The sequence below is a fragment of the Nuphar pumila genome, chromosome 1 (genome assembly GCF_984573655.1).
Source record: "Nuphar pumila chromosome 1, dmNupPumi1.hap1.1, whole genome shotgun sequence".
Classification (NCBI taxonomy): Eukaryota; Viridiplantae; Streptophyta; class Magnoliopsida; order Nymphaeales; family Nymphaeaceae; genus Nuphar; species Nuphar pumila.
Genome location: NC_143249.1, coordinates 15395865 through 15407196, shown reverse-complemented (window position 1 = coordinate 15407196; position 11332 = coordinate 15395865).

Genomic DNA, 11332 nt, shown 5'->3' with positions numbered 1-11332 from the left:
TGTGTGAAACCTTTTGAAACAAGCCTAGCCTTGTACATCTCCACATGACCTTTAGAGTCTATTTTGGTCTTATAAATCCATTTACAACCAACAGGTCTAACTCCATTAGGTCGAGGTACAAGATCCCATACTTGGTTATTTGCCATAGAGTCATGCTCTTCTTTCATGACATTAATCCAATGTGTTGATCTTTCACTTTCAATGGATTCTGCAAATGTGAAGGAATCTTCATCAAGGTCTATGAAGTCATTTGACTCTTGTAAATACACCACATAGTCCGGATAGATAGCAGATTTTCTGATTCTGGTGGACCTCCATACATGTGCTACAGGTGGTTCAAAATGAGCCTCTGTATCCTGTTGTTGTTGTATATCCTCATCAACAACCAGATCTAGTTGAGATTGATGTTCATTGACTGGACTTTCTCTTACATTACCCGAAGGGACAATGATAGAGAAAATCAGGTCTTTATCTTCAGCAGGTGTGAAACCTGAATCCTGCATTTCCTCAAAATCAATATTTTGATACGCATCTATCCCAATAGAATCATTTTCAAGAAATCTTGCTTTATCTGTTTCCATTATCTATGGTGTATGAGATAAACAATAAAACCTAAAGCCTTTTGACCTTTCTGGATAACCAATGAAGAAACTGCTAGTTGTCCTAAGATCAAAAGCTTTTATATGTGAGTTATACAATTTAGCTTCTGTCGGTCATCCCCATATGCACATATATGACAAAAAAGGTTTTCTACCTGTCCATAACTCACAAGGAGTCTTTTGAACAACCTTCGTAGGAACCTTATTCAAAATATGCACTATTGTCTTAAGAGCTTCACCCCACAAGGTCAAAGAAAGGTTTGAGTGATTTAACATCACTCGAACCATTTCTTTAAGCGCACAGTTTCTCCTTTCAGCTACACTATTCTGGTAAGCACTTTCAGGCTTAGTATACTGAGGAACAATGCCTTCCTCTTTTAGAAACCACGCTAATGACCCTTTCTTTTGTTCTATCTCAGTAAAGCGACCAAAATATTCAGCACCTCTATCAGACCTGACAACCTTAATAACTTTATCGGTTTGTTTCTCTACTTCTTTCATGAAGTCCTTAAAAAACTGAAAGACCTCTGATTTTTCAGATAATAAGTAGAGATACATATACCATGAGTAACCGTTTATAAAGGTGACAAAATACTTTTCACCCGTATAACACGGTGAAAAAGGGCTACACACATCCGTATGTACTATTTCTAACTTTTTATTGCTGCATTTGACATCTTTCTTATACGTGTTAGAGTGCTTAGCCTTTATGCAGTCAACACATGACTCTATATTCGTAAAATCAAGAGATCCAAGGATTCTTTCATTCACGAGTCTATGGATTCTCTCTTTTGAGATGTGTCCTAATCTTTGATGCCAAAGCAAATAGGATTGATCTTCCTTTAGGCCACGTTTATTTTCAATCATTGTGTTCTCAATAAAGTGAGATTCTAGAATTCAGAATTTGGTTCTTAATCGATACAAACCATCACACATATATGCAGAACCTATATTCATTGATTTTTTCATAATAATAAGTTTGGAATTTTCAAATTTAAATACAAAGTCAAACTTATCAAGTTTTGAAATTGAAATCAGGTTCCGACTATAGGATGAAACATAGAATGTATTGACCAAATCCAATATGAATCTTGACTCCAACACAATTCTACAGGTCCCAACATTCTTGACATGTAAACGCATCCTATTTTCAGAAAAAATACTTCTTTCATGCTCTGTTGGTTTTTTCTTGTTCAGAAATGCCTGCAAAGAGTTGATAATGTGCACCATGACACCAGAATCAATCCACCAACTATGCAATAGAACATGAATTGGATTGCACTCATGAGAAACGAATGACTTATTACCTTTATTTTTAAGCGACTTCTTGTACTTCAAACAATCCACCTTCTTATGCCCCTTCTTCTTGCAGAAGAAACACTTTATAAAAGAGCCTCCTGATTGAGATTTGGCTTTTGCCTGAGAGTTTGAATTCTCTTTATAGGCTTTTTTCTGATTCTTCCTCTTGAAGGAGCTTTTTTTTGGCCCCGACCTCTGTTTATTCTTATGAGAGACCATATGTGCACTTGGCACCTTCTCACCCTTCAATCTCTTCTCTTCTTCAATACACTTGGCTAAGAGGTCATTAAAAGATCACTCATCATTATGTGTGTTGTAAGAGATTTTGAAGAGTCCATACTCAGTAGGTAATGAGGTTAAGATCAGATGGATCGAGAAGGAGTCAGAGATGACAAACTTTATGTCATTCAGTTGAGTCGCAATATTCCTCATTTCCAAAATATGCTGTCGAATGTGACTGTCACCAGTATATTTCATAGACACTAATTTGGACATGAGCATAGTGGCTCTTGTCTTATTAGAAGTGACAAATTAAGCCTCAATGGCTCCCAAAAATTCTTTCACTATCTTATAGTGAGGAATGATGCCTCAAATATTCTTAGCCACTCGAGATTGCAAAAGCAACATGCTAAGTCTGTTTGAGCGCTCCCACTTCTCAGAGACAACCTTCTAATCAGTTGTACTCTGCTTTGTAAGAGCGGGAGGTTCATCAATTCTAAGGGACAGATCTAAATTCATATAACCCAAAGTGAATAACATGATTTCTTTCTAATCTAAAAAGTTAGATCCGTCTAAAAGGGGGATATTACTAGAACTGTCGATAAGAAAAAATATGATAAAGCAATGAACAAAAACAGAAAGACATTACTATTATTGCTCAGACGAGACTCGTATTGAAAATGTAAAAGTGAGACTCTTTATTTTCACATTTTTTTAGACAAGCATAGTTGAGCGATTATCGTTCTACTTTGGTGAAAACGACAATACTTATAGTTGTTTCGTCTCTTTAATTCTCAAAGAATTGACTTCAGTTGGTGGAACTAGTAGATCGTATATCCAGAGGCAATTCAACACTATACCTTTGGGTACAAACATGCTTTATGGATTGGAATACACATCTACTATCACACCCTATGTAAATTTAGAACACAATGACCTACCTTTGGGTAGAATCGATGTTTCATAAATTCACACACAATCATAATGACGAATCTTAGTACGGTCCAAAAAATCCTTAATCAACACAACTCAGATCATTTTGATGATTACATGAATCGATCAATCAAGATCCTTTACCAAAATCCTATTCGTATTATGGAGCATGCCCATGCACACATTTTAATGCATGTATATTCATAACATAATACAAGTTCATGCTTCAACTAATATACATAAACTAACTGTCATGAATTTAGTTACAATTCATGCTTAAAACCATCATGCACAACTTAACCAACATAAAATACATGAATTAATATGCACAAGTCATGTATTATTTAAAATAAACACTTTATAAAGCATGAAAAATAACAAAAGCATGCTCATAAGGGTAAAACACAGGGTCCTCAAGTAGGAACCGGTCTGAAAACACTCTGAACCGGCCCTGCACATGTCATCTAAGGGTCTGAATCGGTTCTGAACTGGTACCAAATATGAACAAAAGTTCAAAAAACCCTATAACCGTATACCAAAATCCTTGCACCTCCTTATATTTATGAAAACAAGGTCTTAGCATCTCGAAACTGGTGAAAAAATATTGGTAATCAGTCAAAAACGGCTTCGAACCGGTCTCGGAAAGGGCCAGATCAGGTTCTTGATCCAGTTCAGCCCAAATAGTGCCCGAATCCTGCTAAACATGGATCCGACCTGGTTCAAATGGGATCTGGGTTTGACCCGACCCGTACTGGACATGGGTCAGTCCAGGTCTGAACTATATCCAGATCGGATCCGATCAGAACAAGCCCCGGGTTTGACCCAGCTCAAAAATGTCCTGGGTCTTACCCGATTCAAAATGGACTCGGGTCTGTCTCGGTCCTTAACAGGACCCGGATCTGACCTGATACTAAATGGACCCGGGTCTAACCCGACCCGATCGGGGCTCAGATCTTTCCGGATCAAACCCAGACCCAGAACTATTTGTCAGGGTCTGATCCAAAAATAAACTGCAGACCTGATCCACCCAAAATGGGTTTGGATCGGGCCTGTCATCAGGTCAATACGCCAGACCTGATCCTGTTCCACTGTTAAAATGTCGGGTTTCTGTTTGCGTTTTTCTGAGAAACCGAAAGAGTTTCTCCTCTTCGTCCCCCCACGTCGCCGTATGGCGACCAACGCCGGTGCCCAGCCGGCGACAGTCATCACCCCCGATGACGCTCCTCTGGCGATGCATATACGGCGATGCAACCTCGGCGACACCCCAATGATAGGTAAGGGTTACAATTTTTTTTTTATCTGTCGTCGGAACAACCGATAAATCAGTGATGCCGCCGGGTTGCCAATGACGCCAACAAGGCCGCCACTGCCCCAACACCTCCCCGACAAAAAAACACCGACCGAAGTCCCCAGCCTGACGGTTGAAGGGTTTTGATGAATGGGGTTTTTCAACCCTGTTTTTTTTTTTTGACGATCGACGCAATAGGTAAGGAGTTCGTCGCACTCCGTCGGCAATCCATCAGTTCGGCAAAGCCCCCAACCCTGGCGATCCCGGTGCCGACATACTACCCTGCAACCCAACGACACAGGTGAAACCCTCGATCCTCTATTTTTTTTTTACAGAGGGTAGTCGGGGCTGTAATCGCCACCGGCATATGGCTGTCGATAATGGTGGCAGTCACCCCACGATGACAGTTGCCGTCTACCGGAGACCCACGTCGCCCCACGACGACAGGCAATCACCTCATAAAATGGGTCTGTCGCGCTGGTGAAGGTTGTCGCACCATGGCAACAGTCAGAGGGAAATCATGATCATCATCCTATCGCTGTTTGCGACAGACTGCCGGAATGATCGGTAACCCATGTCACTCCATGGCAACATGCAATCAATGGCCAGAATAGAGACAACGCTAAAGGCCCTACACGACCACGCACAGTAGAATGCATGGATTGTGGGCCCATAACCCAATGTTGGTGTTTTCTGTAAAACAAATACAGAAAGCGTGCCTATTCGCCATCAAGTGCATGCAAGGTATTTGACGTTCTCCTCAGCCGGTCGACGCCCACAATGAGCCCATGTCTTAGGTCGACGGTGAGAGGACCCAATACCACGTAATCTGAATGTGAAATTTGGACAGGATAACAACTACGAATCTCTCGTCATTTGCATCCTACCCTCTTATATAATGGAAGAAATAGGCAGTTACCTGAATGTGGTCTCTCACGTAACTCTCGCCCGCTAACCCCATTATGTGGCCACTAATGTGACCCACTAATAGCTGTCAAATCAGGTCACCTTGTGGGTTGGACCCAAGACACAATATTTTTTTGATTCTTGGGTTTTGATCGAGTCAGTGGGAGTGATTTTGGGAGCTCTCTTGCATGCTCTTGTGGTCCATTTTATTGAACAAAAACAGGGTAAGAAAAATGATACAGGAGACGGTGGGCCTGTTTGTTCGTTTGCTTTTTGATGCTATGTAACGAGTGGGGGAGTCGATCGTAGGACTCCTCGTGCAAAATGGTGTATAACAAAGAAAATAACGGTTTTTATTTGATCTTCTGGTGAATTTTGATGACCCAATAACTTTTTTTCCCCCTTTTGATTGTTTATGTCACAAAGGTATTTTTTTCTGGGTAGTGGCTTCTAGTTGAAATTTCGAAGAGGACCACTTGAGCAAGGAGACATGTTCCATGACCCGACGATGCCTTTTCTTCTCATGGTTGTTTATATTACGAAGGAAGGATTTTTTTTTTTCAGATTAGTGGATTCTAGTCAGAATTTTGACCTGGACCCCTTGAGCAAGGGGATGGCTCGATGACTGAATAGCTCCCTTTTTCTTATTGTTGTTTATGTTACAAAGGAAGGAGATTTTTCTCAGATTAGCGGATTCCAGTTGAGCAAGGAGGTCCATGCATGCTCGCAAGTTGTGTTTATAGATGTGATGCTTCTTGAGGCAGTTAGCAAGTGGATGAATCAAGGAGAATCACACTTGCTTGAACTTGAGTTATGTGGAGGTCACGACTCCTCTTGACTGAGCCTCCAAAATGTGTTTCTGTCTCGCTCGTTAATTCCCATGAAAGTTCTTGCTTGGATAACTCTCTGGTGTGGATGTACATGCCGAAGTGGGGAATGCATTGAAATGCTTGGAGGCTACCTTCATTTCTCTGCTTCCAGGAGTGTATTACAACTGATACAAGTAATTGTGAGCAAAATTCCTTTCTTTCTTTTGCTTCATTTCTATGTGCACTAGAAGAGCCAACTAGGTCTTCTACCTTTATCACAGAAATTGAGAGGCGAACTTGATTGGCTTCTTCAAAGGAAGATTGAGGAACCTGAGCTAGACATCACTGCAGAAGGTAGGGGGTTTGTAGCCGCTGTCGTCGAGTTACTGCATAGCCAAAATGTTCAAGACACCTCCAGCTATAGGGGTCACTGAAATCATGTGCTTTCCATCCATGGTTCCTTATCCTGTGGAGTAGTCTAGCTTCCTACTTTGATCTCTCATCTTGTTTAGCTATCAGCTGCTCTTGGTTGTGCTGGAGCTATCCGGCTTGCCTTCCATTTAATTTTATGCAAGCATCTGCAGAAGTACTTGACATGGGTTGATAAGTTTATGGTGGAGCTAAGTAAATTATCAATGTTTGGTAGGCAGTGATGCTTTACGCACTTTTTTGTTGGTGTGTTATTATTTGTATAATATGGTCAATAATACAGTTCCAATTCCACATAATTTAACCTTATTAAGGAAGAATTTTTGGCAAGTATCCATTTCTTTTAATATTTAAGCTTGGTTGTAAGGTTTCATCTCAAAGTGTTGTTGTTTCTTGGACCTTTGGTGCTCTGCTGCTTTCAGTTAACAAGTGTTGTCAGGTCTTATGGAGTGGGTGATGATGTTCTTGACATCAAACACCCAATGTTGACTTTAGATAACTCGTTTGCAATACCTTAAAGAACATCAATTTTGGAAACACTGTCAGCTAGGTGAGAAAGCTTGTACCCATTATGTAAAATTCCCCCCATCCTTGTTCAATCTGATGAATCATGTTTTTTTATTAAGCTTTATGGTCATGACCTTCAGAAACTTTAAAACTTGACTCCTCTTATTCAAGTCTATAATAAGCAGCCAACTAGTGTTGAAACCAAAATAATAGTGATGCGTTTCTTGTGGGGACATCTTGAATGGTCAGTCTTAGCGGTCAGATCTCACGCACACACACACACACACACACACACACACAATGTCTTAACCATCATGCAATCAGTTATACATGGAAATTGCATATTATTCTCGCTAGTGAATTTATAGGTTCCCTTTAAGGATTTCTTGGTAATTCTATCACACAAGTTTGAAAAGAGAAAAAGAGGCGTAAAATGGCTTGTAGGAAACATTGATGTCATCGTGGAAGGGACTGTATTGATAAAATATGAAAACGTATAAAACTGTAAATATCTATGGCATAAATGTATCCAATGTCTTTTTTTTAGAATAATAATTATATCCAATGTCAAAGATCTTTAAAATATCGGCAAGGAATATCTCGTGATAAATTTTGTTAAGATAATTATTTGGAAATATCTGTATTGATAAAATATGAAAACATATAAAACTGTAAAGAAATATAAGAATCTTAAAAAAATACCAAAAAAAAATTTATTGCATTAATACTGGGAAAAAACCATGATATATTCAAAATAGGCGATATATTGAAAATATTACTTTTTTTAGAACTTATCGGCTTCGAAAGTATTTCAATAGTATTGCCAGAATTTCAAAATACGGCGATGTGGAAGACATATATCTTACCATGATCGGACGCCAATAAGGGTTAGCTAAAAAAATGCATGCTTTTATGATCGTCATCATCATTGTCATCATTAAGCTTTATCTCAATTACATTGGTCAGATCTATGAATCGGGTTTCTCTGATCCTTGTTCTCTAATAACTGCAACTTACAACCTTTAATCCTTGTTACTGCCTCCTTCCAAGTCTTCAAAGACATTATTATGTATGGTAGAAATAACATTATAATGTAGTTTATCAGATTCACATCAAGTCCAGTCCTGACTATACCAGCCATCAGTAAAAAGCTGCGTTTAAAAATAATTCTTTGAAGAAACCTGTTTTTAGTAATGTGGCCTGTGTAGAAAGCTATGAAAATGTATTGGAATAAAGGGATCTTTTTAATCTCATCTTCTGCTTGATATTTCAGATTTCACTACAAGAAATCTGTGGATTAGTGATGGCCTCAATCAGTCACTAATCCGTTGTCAATCTGTCGTTGCAGAGTTTAGCGACGGCTAACTTTCATCACAAAATTGTAGTCGCTAATTAGCGACAAAAACTATCTGTCGTTAGTTTCATCGCTAATTTGCGATGAATTAGCGAATGCCATGATTCGTCGCAAGGCCGTCGTTAATCTGCGAAGATTTGGTCTGGCGACAAATTTTAATCCGTTGCTAATTTCATCGCTACAATAGCGACAGATTAAATTTCATCGCAAAACATTGGTCGATTCACTTTTGCGATGGATAAATATTCATTCCTAATCCGTCGCAAAATTAGACGTCGATACTAAATAGCAACGGATAATATCTGTCGCAAACAATAAAAAAATTTAAAAAAATTTGTTTAAAATATAAATATCAAGAAAAAATTCGCATGATATAATTTATATTTTCTGTACAATTTATATTTCATGTGTATAAAAAATACATATAAAAAGCAAATAAAATAATTTATCGATCCACTATAATTCTCGCAAAGTTCTAATTATTTACAAGTGAACATTTACAAAGATTTTCTTTTGAAATAACAAGAAAGTACAACAAATTCAACACATAAATCTAATCATCGCCAAGATTTTGTGCGTCATCTTTTTCATTGTCTCGATCTACCCCTTCAGCTCCTCTACGCTGATTAACTCCAGCATCCTACAAGAGAAAAGAAAGGTTAGTATTGATAAACAAAATATAATGAAATAAATTATATGCAATGCACCTAAGTTAAGACAATCAAAGTAACATGAGTGAATTACACATAATCTAGATAGCAATAAAGTGAAGGATATTAACAGAATTCAGATACGTTCTAAGGCTGACATAAAAAATTCATAATGATTCAATCATGCAAATATGTGTTTTAATCATGCATATACAAGCTTGAAATCTAATGACATGAAACTTTCATACCTGACGGACACCTGCAGACGAAGTTTTCCTGTCCCCAAAAAAGCTGCACAACTCATTACGGACAACGTCAGAAATGACTTCATGTAAAAAGTCATGCACTGTGTCCTTAACAAGCTGACGGATACCATCCCAAGAATTAGCTTGGTCAATCAGACACTGAGACTTGATGCTGGCGAGAGAACTATGAGAGCCGTGACTGGAGGAGACAACGACTGGTGAGGTGTTCATATTACTCCCTAACCTGAACACACGACCCTTTTTGGGTTTACCTGTTGCAGTCACCCATGTTGCAGGATCAAAAGGCGGATGCTGAGTTGAGTCATCGCCATATTGCTCTACCATCTGTTGCTCGTATGACTCCTACAAAGTAATGATTACAATATGGATTAATAATTAAGAATTATAATATTTATGATAACTTATATATTACAATGTTTATTAATACAATAAATACATACAGTTGTCATTCTCGCCTTCTCTGATACAAACTCTCCTGTGGTCTTACATTTATGTGTTTCAACAAACACATCCTTGTATGGCATAATGCCTCATTTTTTTGCTTCTTGCGAAGTTAAATGATAAAAAAATTATTTAACAGGTATGCAACAATACTTATAAAATTGAAAATATATATTAATGAGTTACCATTTTCTTCACGTGGCTCCCAAAAGTCCTAGATCCACCTGTGTGTAGATGGACATCGAGCATCTTCACTTGGTTTTGTGCAGCCTTCGCTGAGCGATTTCAAAATTCATGCCCCGCCCACTTGTTGCATATTGCATCCCAAATATCTGAACTGATAGTAGGAGGGCGCCATGGCCCTTCCACTACAGTGGATCATCTATCCCGCTAGATGTTTTTCTTGTTGTAGTCTTCATATTGTGTAGCATATCTGGAAATTGACTGTCAGCCACCTTCTGCCACACCTTCCTCACGTCCTGCTCCTTTATCGTAGTCGCGAAGCGATTTAAAGCCTACAAATAATTTCAGAAAGTTAGTAGACATGAGTATAACAAAAAATTAAATATGAAATACATTAACTATGAGAAACGATTGTATACCATGAATAAGGACAATAATCTGTCAAACACCTCCTTCGAGTATTTTTTCTATTAAGAAATCAGTCCTGGTAGATGTTGAACTAGTGAATGCCTAATATCTTGTATTACCTCTTGTAGCTCAAACCTCACACTGCACATGAATTGATACACATTAACTATCAATACACAATATTTATAAGATAAGTATAGGATAAGTAAAAATGAAATACTTACGGTTGATTATCGATATACATTATTTGAATAAGTCATCGTGTGTCAGACTGAGATGACCCTGCATCCAGCGTTGTCTCGTAACTTGTATGAATAACTGGTGTAGGTGAGTCATGTGCAGGCAAAACATCATCTATAAAAAAATGAGTTTAAAATTCACACAATGCATATTTAAACTAATCAAGTATACAATTAGTTAAATGATATATCTATCGAAGCAACCCATGAAGATGAAGGCTGAGACTGGCTACCACTGGGTGCTCAACCACTGTAACCTCCACAAATTATATTCTAACAAATAAAAAATATCATGCAATATATTCAAACATTACAATACCTTCAAATCATTCAAATCATTATAATACATTTCAATACATTCAAATCATTCACATCAAATATTGCAATACATTAAAACATAAGATATGACATCACTTGCTAATCATGGATAACTTATCCTTAACTTGCAATACAATTTGATCAGTTACACAACTCTATATCTTTATGGATACATAATCAAATCGAAAATAACTTTATACAAGATATTTAAATATTGTAATACATTCAAATCATAACTCTATACCTATCAAAGATATATAATCAAATCGAAAATAACTTCATGCAATACATTCAAACATTGCAATGTATTCAAATCTTTCAAGTCATTATGATATATTTTAATACATTCAAGTCATAACTCTATACCTATCGAAGATATATAATCAAATCGAAAATAACTTCATGCAATACATTCAAACATTGCAATACATTCAAATCATTCAAGTCATTGCAATACATTTCAATACTCTATACCTATCGAAGA